Raw genomic sequence first — 12,162 nt, 5'->3', positions numbered from 1 at the left:
ACTCGCAGCAAAAGACACGACACGATAGGACATATGAGAGACAGGAGACAGACGTGGGACAATAGGTAGAGAGGACCCTGTCCGCGAGGGCTTACATTCTAATGGGAGGGGTGATGAGTCAGTAGCACCAACTAGGAGAAAATATTTAGGTGAGAGACAAGGAAGAAGAGGTGATGGATATAATGGTTAGCAGGTTGTAGGATAGGCGAGCTTGAAAAGGTGAGTTTTGAGTGAGCGTTTGAAGGTTGGGGGAGAGTCGAGCAGACGGGGTAGGGAGTTTCAAAGATTAGGGGCAGCACGGCAGAAGACTTGGAGGTGAGCATGGGAGGAGGTAATGAGTGGTGAATTGAGGTGGAGTTTAACTAAACTGGCAGACACTGATGGACACCCTTACGCTCGTCCATAGATGATTCTTAAACAGGGCGCAGCCAGTGATGTCACAACAACTCAAACTACTGTAATGTCTGCTTTTTGACCTGTATCTTATACCACCTGTCTTAATGATGTAAGAGGAGCTTCAGCTATGGGAAGGTAGTGCCTTTACGTCTTACCAGAGCTGCTTTGGATGGAAAGTCCAGTTAGAACAGTTTGTTGTATGATTCATATCTAGTTGTCCTTTTATCTCTAACTGTACTTTACTTCCACCTACGTAAACTTTTCTGTTTCGTAATGTAATCCACCCTGTAGTTGGAGGCCCCGGGTCTTTCACAGTGCCGGCGGAAAGCCAGAGAGGAAGGAGGGTAGGAAGTGGGGTCTGGCCTGGAGCACCAATCACAAGCTTCAGTCAAGAAATTGTGGCTTGTGATTGGTCCTCCACCAGTCGCGAAAACCCCTGGCACAACTTTAAAGTGGCAAACAGCATTGATTTTCTCTTTGTGTATTACAGAAACGGCAGAATTGTTGGAAAAAAAAATGCTTTATGGGGCAGCCTCAGATGGCTCTGTGTAGTGGGAGGAACATATTAGTAACATGTTGGAGTAGGTAGTAGTGCAGATTTAATAATTGGTGGTAGTTCCAATGAAACTGTACCTCATGTTTATGTTGTGGTTTGATTAGTGAGTGTGTCATGACTCGGTTGTCTTCTGTAGTGAAATGTTTACATTATGCCATGATCTCATCTTGTTGTATGCATTATTGCACATGATACATCTTTCCAAATGACAAGTAATGACTTTGTTTTCTGACTGGATCTTCTCCAGATGTAACTTCAGAATCACTTCAATGTGGCTGTTGCTTTGATACCCGATGTCTTGATCATAAGGTAATGATATACGGACGTTCTATAAATATGTACAATGTTCTTGTTAAGGTTTTACATGGCTATAGTATAGCTGCTTTTTGTTTTATTCAAGACTTACAAAATTGTCATGCTTAATTATGTTTTTTATTAAGGCAGTTTTGATTTTTTTTTTGGATAATTTAATGACTTTTGAGCAAGCAAGGTCAGCACGGTAGCTAAGTGGTTAGCACTTCTGCCTCACAGCGCTGGGGTCATGAGTTCAATTCCCGACCATGGCCTTATCTGTGAGGAGTTTGTATGTTCTCCCCGTGTTCGCATGGGTTTCCTCCGGGTGCTCTGGTTTCCTCCCACACTCCAAAAACATACTGGTAGGTTAATTGGCTTCTATCGAAATTGACCCTAGTCTCTCTCTCCCTCTGTCTGTGTGTATGTTAGGAAATTTAGACTGTAAGCCCCAATGGGGCAGGGACTGATGTGAATGAGTTCTCTGTACAGCGCTGCGGAATCGGTGGCGCTATATAAATAAATGGTGATGATGATGATTGGATTATTGAAAAAAAAAAAATAGGTGTCAATAATTAATAAACTGTGATGTAAGTTTCTCAGGAAATGGACTAAGCACCCATAGCTAATGCAGATAAAAAAAATATATATTTATTGCTTAAAACAATGGTCAACAATCTACAGATGTTTGTAAGATGTATTTTAATGTGGTGGAGGTAAGTGTGCTGTTGTAGTTGTGGTGTTTACATGCAAGAGAGGTCAATTCGGTTAGACAAGGTCTGTAGGTCACCAAGGGTTAAAGTGTTTTGAGTCCTACTTGGCCTGGCTGTTAGTTGCTTTATTAGTGGTGAATGAATTCCACAGAATATGGGTGTTCTATGTGAGGAGTGCTGATGTCCAATATACAGTGAGGTGCTCTCAATCTATTTCCACGTAGTAGTGTGTTTTTTTAGAATACTATTACTTTTGTGCAATATGATTGTTACTCTTAGTGGTTGCTTTTACTTCCAGACCTCTGCTTTAATGCCTTATAGAATTGGTGTGAGCTCCAAGGTCACGGTGTCTGCTATTAGCAATAGGCAATGCTTTGTAAATTGATCTTGATTTTTGATGCGTCCCTCTTAGTAAACCTAGAGAAACAGTCTGCGTTACTATCCGTGCTTTATGTATTAGTTCAGTAGACTATTGCTGTTTACATATCTATTTTTGGCAACAGAGGTCAGTTGCGTTAGCTGACATTTTCAGGTGACTATGGGTTAGCGTGTGCCTAATTTTTTAAGATCTAATTGGTAGGGCTGCCAGTGGGAAGGTGGATTTGAATGATCTTGTATCATGGTAACTGGATTCTACAGAGTATATCCATCCCCACACACTTCTATTGCTGTCTGTGGAATGTGTTTGCATGCTTTTAAATTGCAACTCGATCACAACTCTTTCCCTTGGATGTCCTTCAGTTCACGCCAACATTTTTCCTATGCAGGGTCTCTTGTTTTATCATTAAGTGATTTCAGTAATGGTGTGTTACGAATTTAAAAGAAAAAAAGTACATTTAAAGGGACATGATTTTGTTTGGTGCTTTGTACATATTAAGGCTTAGTCCTGTTAATTGATATTTAAAAAAAAAAATATCTTGTAAGGTTAATGTGCTTACTTATTTTATTCACTTGTAATCTGTGTGCAGTTCCACTGTATCTTTCCAGAAACTTTGCACAAAAGCCAGGTCTCACTTGGTCATTTCTCTTGCTCTGTTCTAGCTATAACTAGGCAACAGACAACATCATCCGCTGTTTCATAGTAATGCAGTGGCCTGTTTTGCAGCATGATGAAATGTAAGTTATTGAGGCCCATTTAATATTAGTTTGATGCAAAATTTACACCGGACCACAACAACGAATCTGCAATTAGCTTCCGACTGTGTAGTGCAAGTTACATAATGCAAGCGATCTTGTGATTGGCTGCGGTGTTAGTAAATAATCCCTGCTGAGACTGAGGGAGAAACTTCAATGACTGCTTGAAAATTCCAACAATAAAACAAAAACATTTAGACTTCAGTGCAAAATTGTATCCTCACAAAATAGGTAACCATTCATAATGCTATGTTTAAATATACATTTACAGACTATTATTTTTTTATAATAGGTCTTTGCTTAAGAAGCAAACTCGGGCGTCCATGTGTTTTGGGTGTGAAGGGGATGCTTGTTACACGGGTATAGTATACTGTGTGGGTAGAAACTTGGCAGTCTTACCATGGGAAACTTCAGCCCATCCTACGTGATATGTTGTGTAGTAACAGTCATCCTTTGTTTTCTGTTGAAACACATTCCTTGAAGGACTGTCTGGATTTTATAAAGTATCTTGTTTTCTAGTTTTCGTGGCCACATTTATATTTTGGTTGAGGCTGCTCAATGTGAAATTATTCTTCATCATCCTACATGTGTCCAAGTTCATTGTATTGTTCTCCTTAGTGTTTGCTCTGGTAGTTCATATTTCTATCTCTAGCCCTTTGAATATCCACATGTATCAGGTAACGGTGCTTTCTACAGAGTTTCTTAGTTTTTTATGCTATACACCAGTAAGTTTTCAGGTCAGTGTTAGACGTTGACCTCTGGTTAGAAGCCTAGTTACTACATAGATGTCTGACGCGTTTAGTCTTCTCATAAAGTGTCAGAGGAAATCCTCTGTCCTGCCCGTGGAATCTACTTGGCTTGTATTCATCTGTCTAATGGTGTATAAGAAGCTTTTGATTCTTTTTCAGACATTTAGTAGTAATTTTCCAGTTTGGCTTTGACAACTCCAAGATCAGAATTGCATCTGAAGCTCATGTGATCGCCAGATGACAACTGTAGAGAGACGCCTGTCGCCAGAGTAGGAGTTCTAAGAAATGAACTTGATCTTCGAACAACTTGTCGCTGACGGCTTGTGTTCCCTCTACTCAGGAGCCTCATCCTAGCGTACGGTACTGGTGTCTCTTTCTGAGAGATTTAAGGTCCGAGCCTGCAACTTTAACCCCATTCCATGTTTATCGTAATCATTTCTGAACTAAAAAGAGACGTATTGATTATGGTAGAGAGGTCATAGGTTGACATGTCTTGCCCCAGTTGGCCTGTTGTGGAGAGGTTTCACATTTCAGAGAGAGTTAACATAAACTCACAATTTAGGTTTGGGATCCAACGTCTGTCTGAAAGAGCGAGTAAACCCATTAGTGGACATAACCTAGAGCTGCTCCTGTCTATTATTCAGCAGAATATTTACATCTTAGTATGCTGCAAGTCACATCTCAGTGCTACAAGCAGGTAATTTCAGAGAGCTGCTTTCTGTGTGTTACATCACTCTGGGACAGTGCGAACGTCAGAGCATGTTGTCATTATCTAGGTGAATCTTACGGATATAGAGGTGGCTTATTTGAAGCTGATAAATACCTGGGTAGGTCCAGGAGTCCTATATCCTTGAAGACTGTACATATACCCTACTTGGCCATTATATATGAGTATTTTACTGCTCATGTAATCTGTTCTTGTAATTAATATGTACGTTCATGTGACATGCGGGCCACGTAGCCAAACCATCGGGCTGCAGATTTCTGTATATCCGCAGGAGCTTAAATTACTGGTGTCTGATAGTGCCTTTATATACTGTCCAATATGGTTATTCTATGGCTCCCCATAGATGTGGATTAGTGGTCTTTTTTTGGCTATACACAAAGTGGTTTGTTTCCAGTTGGGCCTGAAACTACTCAATTGGCTGTCAAAGGGCACTTTAAGTGCACTAATGCATTGGTTCCCGAACTGCGCTTAGACTCCCTGGGGTGCCTCGGCCAGGGCCAGTGGTAAGCAAGGCAGGGGACTACTTGGTAATTATTTTGGCTTAGGGGTGCCTTGAAAATATTTTGGAGACCCTGAGTGTGCCTTGAACTGAAAAAGTTTGGAGTCCACCGTACTAACGTGTATGGGTTTAAGTGTATATGCTTGCTTCTAAAGAGAAGGTGGCTATAGTGTGTGTATGTGTATATGTACATTTGACTGTATACTGTAATCATTTCTCCACCTGGTGACTCTCATAAGAGGAGGCCTGAGAACAAGCTTGTGTGTGCTGTAGGACAGGTTTGAGAACCAGTGATAACTATTATACATGTTTGTTTGTTGACTGTACGAGTTGTGACTATTGCATACACACTAATAGTTTTAGAGAGTAAATATTTACTGTCTGAAGATTTTCAATCCAGTAGCCAAATCTGTTACATATACATGGATGTGTTTGTGTTTATGAAAATTAAGCAGTTTGGTTGTTTTTTGCTAAAAAAAAATTGACTGCTACCAAAATGCATAAGTATCTGTTTGACCTACATGAGGAAAAACTAATAAAATAAACTCCTTTAGTACCCATTAATTGTGAAAGTGTTCAAGTGCATGCAGCAAAATACTAAAAGCTTTTTTTTTTTTTTTTTTTTTTAAATTCGCAAATAAACATTATAGAGAAATACATGTTTTATTAGTTATATGGGTGACAGTTTCACTTGAACCCTTGTGAATAAATCAGGACATTAGTCATGTAGTGGGTGAAGGATAAGTTCACTGTTCCCCCAACATCTAGCTATCTTCAAGAGCCCTCCCTCACCCACCTCCGTAAGGCTTGTTCTCCATTTATCTGAATCGCCACTGCAAAGATTCCTAGACAAGGGGTATAATACAGCCATGGAGGTGGGAGTCCCCTTCATACCGCTACAGTGTACGGCCTTGCTGGTAGTGTTTGTTACACTGTCAGGGCCGTTTTAAATGTCCTACTGCCTGGCTGACTTATTAATTGATTTACTGATTTGACCCCGGCAGTAGTTCATATGGAAGTGTCGCTGTTTAGTTGCAGTGGCACCTGTATAATTAACTAGTACTAAATAAAAGATGGGGCATGATTCCAAACCCCATTTCTTGCACACTGCTAGAAACGTGCAAACATTACTAGATGTTACTCTCCAGCTGTTGGAAGTAATATACTTAGTGTTGTATAAGTAAACCAGAAATTCTAATAAGAATGCTGAGAGCAGGTTTTAGGGGGAAACAAAAATGTTATGCGTTAATACAACGTGCGTATCGCCTCCAAGTCTGTCGCACGACTATGATGTCAAAGGCGTTACTCCCAGCACACAAGAATTGTTCCTTGTTTTTGTCATGTTACACTTATTGGATTAATTGGATTTTTTTTGTGTAAAATAAAGATACATTTTCTAGACCATACCCAGGTGTTTTTTAAACACTACACTTTGTAATTCTCCTGCCGTCTGTAGGGGTGAGGTAGCTGTTAGAGTGGCTCTGTGTGGGTTGGTTGAAGGGAGGGGTATCTCCCAAACAGCAGGGGTTCTGGGCATACAACATCTGGGGGTAAATGTATCAATCTGCGGGTTCTTCAACACCCGCGTGTTCAGCCTCTTCCGCGATTAAATTTCAAGCGGCGCTGCATTGTAAAGGGTTAACTTCCCTTTACAATGCAGCGCCGCTTGAAATTTAATCGCGGAAGAGGCTGAACACGCGGGTGTTGAAGAACCCGCAGATTGATACATTTACCCCCTGGTGTTAGAATACCTGGGGCTTTAATATTAACATAAGTACGTTTTGGATGGGCATCTCATCCAAACAGTCTACAATTTATTTATTTTTTTACAGTAGATGTGGCTAAAAGAGCTTGTAGATTGCTTGTGCTTCTGCTGAGATGGTAGACATACCATTTAATATAACCAAGATGCCCTGTATTGTGGAAGGGATAAGTCCTAATTCTGCATGTAGCCTCTGTTATAGGTGATTTTCCTATTCTGCAGCCAGTTTGACTATTCTAGCCATACACTGTGTAAAGTTACTGTAGTTTGCATCAGTCTTGTCATTTGGCTGATGTCACATTATCCAACATGGTCACTTTCGAAATGACCATTCATTAGTCCTCACAATAACAGTTTATAGCTTTGGTGAAGATTGTGTTATCTCACGTTTGTTCTAATCAGCTGGAGAACCTCGCAAATTGTGTAACGCCCATCCGCTTCATCCAATGGACTTTGGTTTTTGATGTGCAGAGACTTTGAAATATTCAGGATCAAAGCCCTTTTTGCTTGGGGAGGAAAAAAAAGTTTTTTTGTATTCTTTTTATTTCTAAACTTCTTACCGCATCCCCTTATTTATATCTTTAATTTTCCCTACTCTGTTGAGAATTGTCAGTTTTCCCTCATTTGTCTTTTTCTTCTGGTGATTGATGCCCAATTGTTTGTTTATTGCAATTGTCCATTTCTACATATCATGTGTACTTTTAACGATCTGTAACGTGTCTCAACATTTGTGAAAACACATTGAAATGTAAGTGAATAGATAGTAGAGCAATTTGAAACATCAGTGTTTTTACTTATGTTATAGACTTAAAATACTTTGATTTAATTACCTTTCAGCTTACCTTATCCCACTGCCAAGGTGGATCTGTGTGCAGGCTCAGGCATTGGTAACTAATGACTGTATTTAGAGGAAGCCGGGCACCCACACCAACCAGTTGTCTGGTGGAAGCAAATTCCAGGAGCCACTTGGCCACAGAATATAGACTTTAATGCTCACCTAGTTTCAGACGGAAATTGTTATTTCACAAAGATTTTTTGGGGGAAAAAAAGAGGGTAAACTAGGCTTTTCTATTTGAGCTGCGTGTGTGTGTGTGTCTACTGGGTCAAGTGCATTTACAGATGCATGCCTGCTTATCATTCGTCTTTGTGGATACCCCAGAAAGTGTGCAGACCATAGGACATTGCTATGAAGTGCAAACTTTTACCACTTAATTTCCATACCCTTCATTACTTTCTACAGACATAAAATACTACTCTGTTGAGCTCTCATCTTTAACATATAGGGGAGAATTGGAGACTGTAATTACTGTAAATTTTTAGTGTATTTTAATGTTGTTTTTTAAATTGCTTGTAGTGTGCTTAACTGTACCGTGCCACCACCTCCAATGTGACCATCTCTCTCCATCCACATATAGCAAACCAAAAGGCTGCAAAGTATAAATCTGCAGATTTTGCAGAGTGATTAGATTCTAGGTATGATTTCTGTAATCCTGGTTCATGCACCCCCTTCCTTTATATTACAATAGATGCCCTGTCCGTATTTTTTTTAAACTTCAGTGATATTTCTCATTCTCTCTGTACATAATTGGATTTGATTTGTTAGATTTTTTTTTACTACAGTCTTGGGTACTTGTCAGTTATATGGGCGCCACTTGAAACATAGACTCTGCCCACCTGTCGTTCCAGTGATTTGGTTTGAGCGGTGTGATCGAGTGCTGCTCCCCACCAGCTGTGTAAGGACATGCAGTTTTACAACTCCTCCTCACTTTCTCCCTTGTTTTGTCCATAAAACATAAAGAAAATACAGAATGTATTCTACTAAGATACCAAATCAGAGTCTCCTCTATCCCCCATAAAACATAGAACATTCCCCAGTATAGTCTGAACTAAAAATGATTTCCAGTGGAATCCGCGCATCACCCAAGTTTGGACATAAAGGCATACAGTCTCCAGGTAATTAAAAGGTTACGGTTGATGCTGCCCAACAATATCCTAAGAAATGTGGTATGTAACATGGTTTTGAGGAATGCTGAGAGCTTCAGCATGTCAGTAACTCTCTCCAGTTACAGCATTCTTCACCGACTTTATAAACTTCATCAGCAAGTGTGTGATGGTTTAAGAGAAGTTTGACTTATGGCTCTGTCTAACCATTGCACATTTGTCTCTTTATTGATGCTCTGATCAGGGCAGGTGTTGGGGTACCAGTGGGTAATTTTACAAAATGGCATAAGTAGGACTTTTATGAATTACTTATTTCTATGATGCCGTTATCTGAGCAGGGCACATCATATACCAAATTAAAATTCTTAGTTTGTAGATTTGCAGAAAAATATTGGTGTTGTAATTGCCTGCATTGTTTCGGAGTTATTTCACAAAATGTCTGTCTGCCATTTACAACTATGCATTACCATTGAACTCTCTCTGAGCACCTGCTGGGTGACCTGAAACATGTGAACGTGCTGGGTGGTATGGAAACTGTGACAGTTGTTTGCAGCAACATGTAACAATGCGTCTTGCGGCGACCTCAATCATGGACTGCTGTTATTTCATTACTCGCTTATCATTGCTTTGTTTACAACAAACATGCCAAGAGGCCGCCCTTGATGACGTCAGTGGTTGAAAGCTTACAGGTTGCCCAGAGCGCGCAGTTCAAAGATTTTGCCGTCAAGAATATTATCGTTACAATCAACCTACAACAAAAAGAACTGATACGCCGCTTGCATTGGACATGTATCTGGACGTGCAATGTGTGTATTGTGGTGCCCTACACTTTATAGTAGAGGAGATGGCTGTTATTCAGACTGCTGTCTCAATGGAAAGGTTTCACCGCCCGATGTGGTGGTTCCACCATATTTATCAGAACTGTTTATGACAAATACTCTCAAATTACGTAATAATCTCCATATCCTCAGCCACAGCTCTGCATTTGACTTTGTAAGCTAATATTGCCGAGTTATCTGGCAACAGACTATACACCTTTAAAATACATGGTGCTGTACATCATTTAATAGGAAGCTTGCATCTAGATACTGCGGTTACGTCCAACTTTATATCCTCGATACTCAACAAGGAAGTGAGCACCGTATGGTTAGAAATCCAAACTGTGATAGAACATTGATGAACGATCTTAACACTATGTTGCATCAAGTGAACCCTCTTGCACAGAGCCTAATGACCATACATGAATTTGAAGAACAAGAGAATGAAGATGCCCAAACGTTGGGTCGAAACAAGTTTGAGGTACGTATAGTGATAGTTTGCACCAAGGTAAGCGATGAGTGTCGCTACAACACACCTAATGTAAAAAAAAAAAAGAGGCCTCTTCATTGACATTTTTTACATTTCCGTTTAAGGTGGTTACCACCGGATTTCCCTAGTAATGTATAGATATAGTTGTGTTTGAGTAAGTTGCATAGACTGCTGTATGTACTTGGTCATATACTAAGTGTCCTTGAGTCTCTTTGGCACAGTGGTTACTGTTGTAGGAAGTCTCTTTCTGCAGTTCTTGTCTTCATGTGGTGTTTCTGGCCAGTGATGAGTTAACAATCTGTAGCATCTAGTAAGCTGCATGAAATCTATGTAGGTAACTGCAGCTGATCTCCTTCGTGCCAGCTGTGCCGCAGATGGATTTCTGATAAGTAACCAGACTGCTCTGAATCCTGTACAGCTCTGGAATGATGATGCTGCTGGTGGATGGGACTTAGACTCATTAGACTTGTGTTTGATATGTTGTACAGCTTGTGTCTTCTGTTCTGTGTACCCTGCACATTCCAGAAGAGGCCCAATAATGGCAGCTTAGTGGTACAGGACGCTCTGTCCCCTGCTACATGGTCATGACCACTAGGTATTGGTGCACTGACAGATTGCTCCCTGCAACTTTACACCATGTGTCTGGCTACAAGGAATTGTGCTGTATTTGTCTGTACAAATGTCAGCCCAAAGACATACACCGGGCCTGTCCAACTCCAAACCCCAATTGGGCCAAATCAATGTCTAAGATTCTGTGGTCTGCAAGAATGTCTCTCATGCAGTTTTATCACCCCCGTTCATCACACTGTGCCCCCTTCAACACACACTGCCCTTCAGGCTGTTTTTGTTCCCCTTCACTTACCTTTCTATTGTCTTTCTGATTTCTTTGCGTCTTTCACTTGACACTTCTGTCTTTTTCGTCATGGCTCCTCTGTGTGCTCTTCACTGAAATTGTCGGGCGTGATGACGTCACGTCTGACATTCAGTGCGAAGGGAGAAGGCCGCCGAGGTAAGATTTAATTTTTTGGGGGGCCAGCAGTTCTGGTGGGCTGCAGAAAATATGGCTTTGGGCAGCGAGTTTGACACCCCTGATCTACACTGTGTATAAAGTGCTATTGAACGTTTGTATGTTCTCCCCGTGTTTGCGTGAGTTTCCTCCGGGTGCTCTGGTTTCCTCCCACACTCCAAAAACATACCTGATAGGTTAATTGGCTGCTATTAAGTTGCCTTTTGTCTTTCTCGGTCTGTGTGTGTATGTTAGGGGATTTAGATTGTAAGCTCCAATGGGACAGGGACTGATGTGAATGAGTTCAGTGCTGCGAAATTAGTGTCGCTATATAAATAGATGATGATGATTGAACCTATAATACAATTGATGCAATGTGGTTCATCTTCCAACATTCACATGTGTTGTATGTTAATGTTCTCATACCATGACCGTGTTTGATTACACCAAGACTGAGAACATCTAATAATAACAGTGGCTTTTTCATTGTGTTTTGGCTTAGATACAAGAAGATATAAAAAGCATAACTTTTAGGTTTTTGTAGTTTCTTTGAATGTTAGTGCCATTGTTTTGTAAATGGTTTTTAGTATGTATATCTTTTATATAAAGCCAATTTCTTTATATTTATGGCTCCCACAAATTGGCACTTTCCCTGCGCTTTTTTCATTGTTGGTGTGAGCTGCATTCACTGCCTGGGTTATGCAGATTGGGTTAATTGAAACTGCCAACCATACATACGAGCGCTCTGAGTGATCACTGGACAAGTATGAATACAAGACAATGGACAAGGATATGCTGCGTGCATGTCTGGTATCATTCTCTCTTGTGTACAGCCGACGCTTTCTTCATTAGGTACAGTCTGCAGTGTTGGTTGAGCTATGTCCACAAGGCTGTGTATAAGTTCAGGCATAGGGGTGAAGCTGTGTGCCCGAACCCTGTAAGATTCTTTTTAATACTGTGCTGCACAAAATATTTTAGGGTGTAGGTTGTAGAGTGTGGCTAATGTAGAGTGACATGCTCCATCGTTCAAAGGTTTTTTAAACTTTTTTTAAGGTTTTTATGTTTTGTGTTTTTGTTTTG

The 12,162-nt window shown here is 40.5% G+C and overlaps 1 protein-coding gene across 3 annotated transcripts in view; it reads left to right on the top strand.

Annotated features, from left to right (window-relative positions):
- ZRANB1 (zinc finger RANBP2-type containing 1) overlaps positions 1-12,162 on the top strand; it is a 43,977-nt gene that overhangs the window by 2,846 nt on the left and 28,969 nt on the right. Inside the window, exon 2 of one of the 3 annotated variants that reach the window (XM_075216065.1) lies at positions 1,200-1,261. The exons of the other annotated variants lie outside the window; for them this stretch is intronic. The gene's annotated coding sequence lies outside the window, so the exon portion shown is untranslated. The remainder of the gene's footprint in view (positions 1-1,199; positions 1,262-12,162) is intronic. 3 annotated transcript variants of the gene reach the window in all.

The sequence above is a fragment of the Mixophyes fleayi genome, chromosome 6, assembly GCF_038048845.1.
Source record: "Mixophyes fleayi isolate aMixFle1 chromosome 6, aMixFle1.hap1, whole genome shotgun sequence".
NCBI lineage: Eukaryota > Metazoa > Chordata > Amphibia > Anura > Limnodynastidae > Mixophyes > Mixophyes fleayi.
This window is presented reverse-complemented; position numbering and strand designations above follow the sequence as displayed.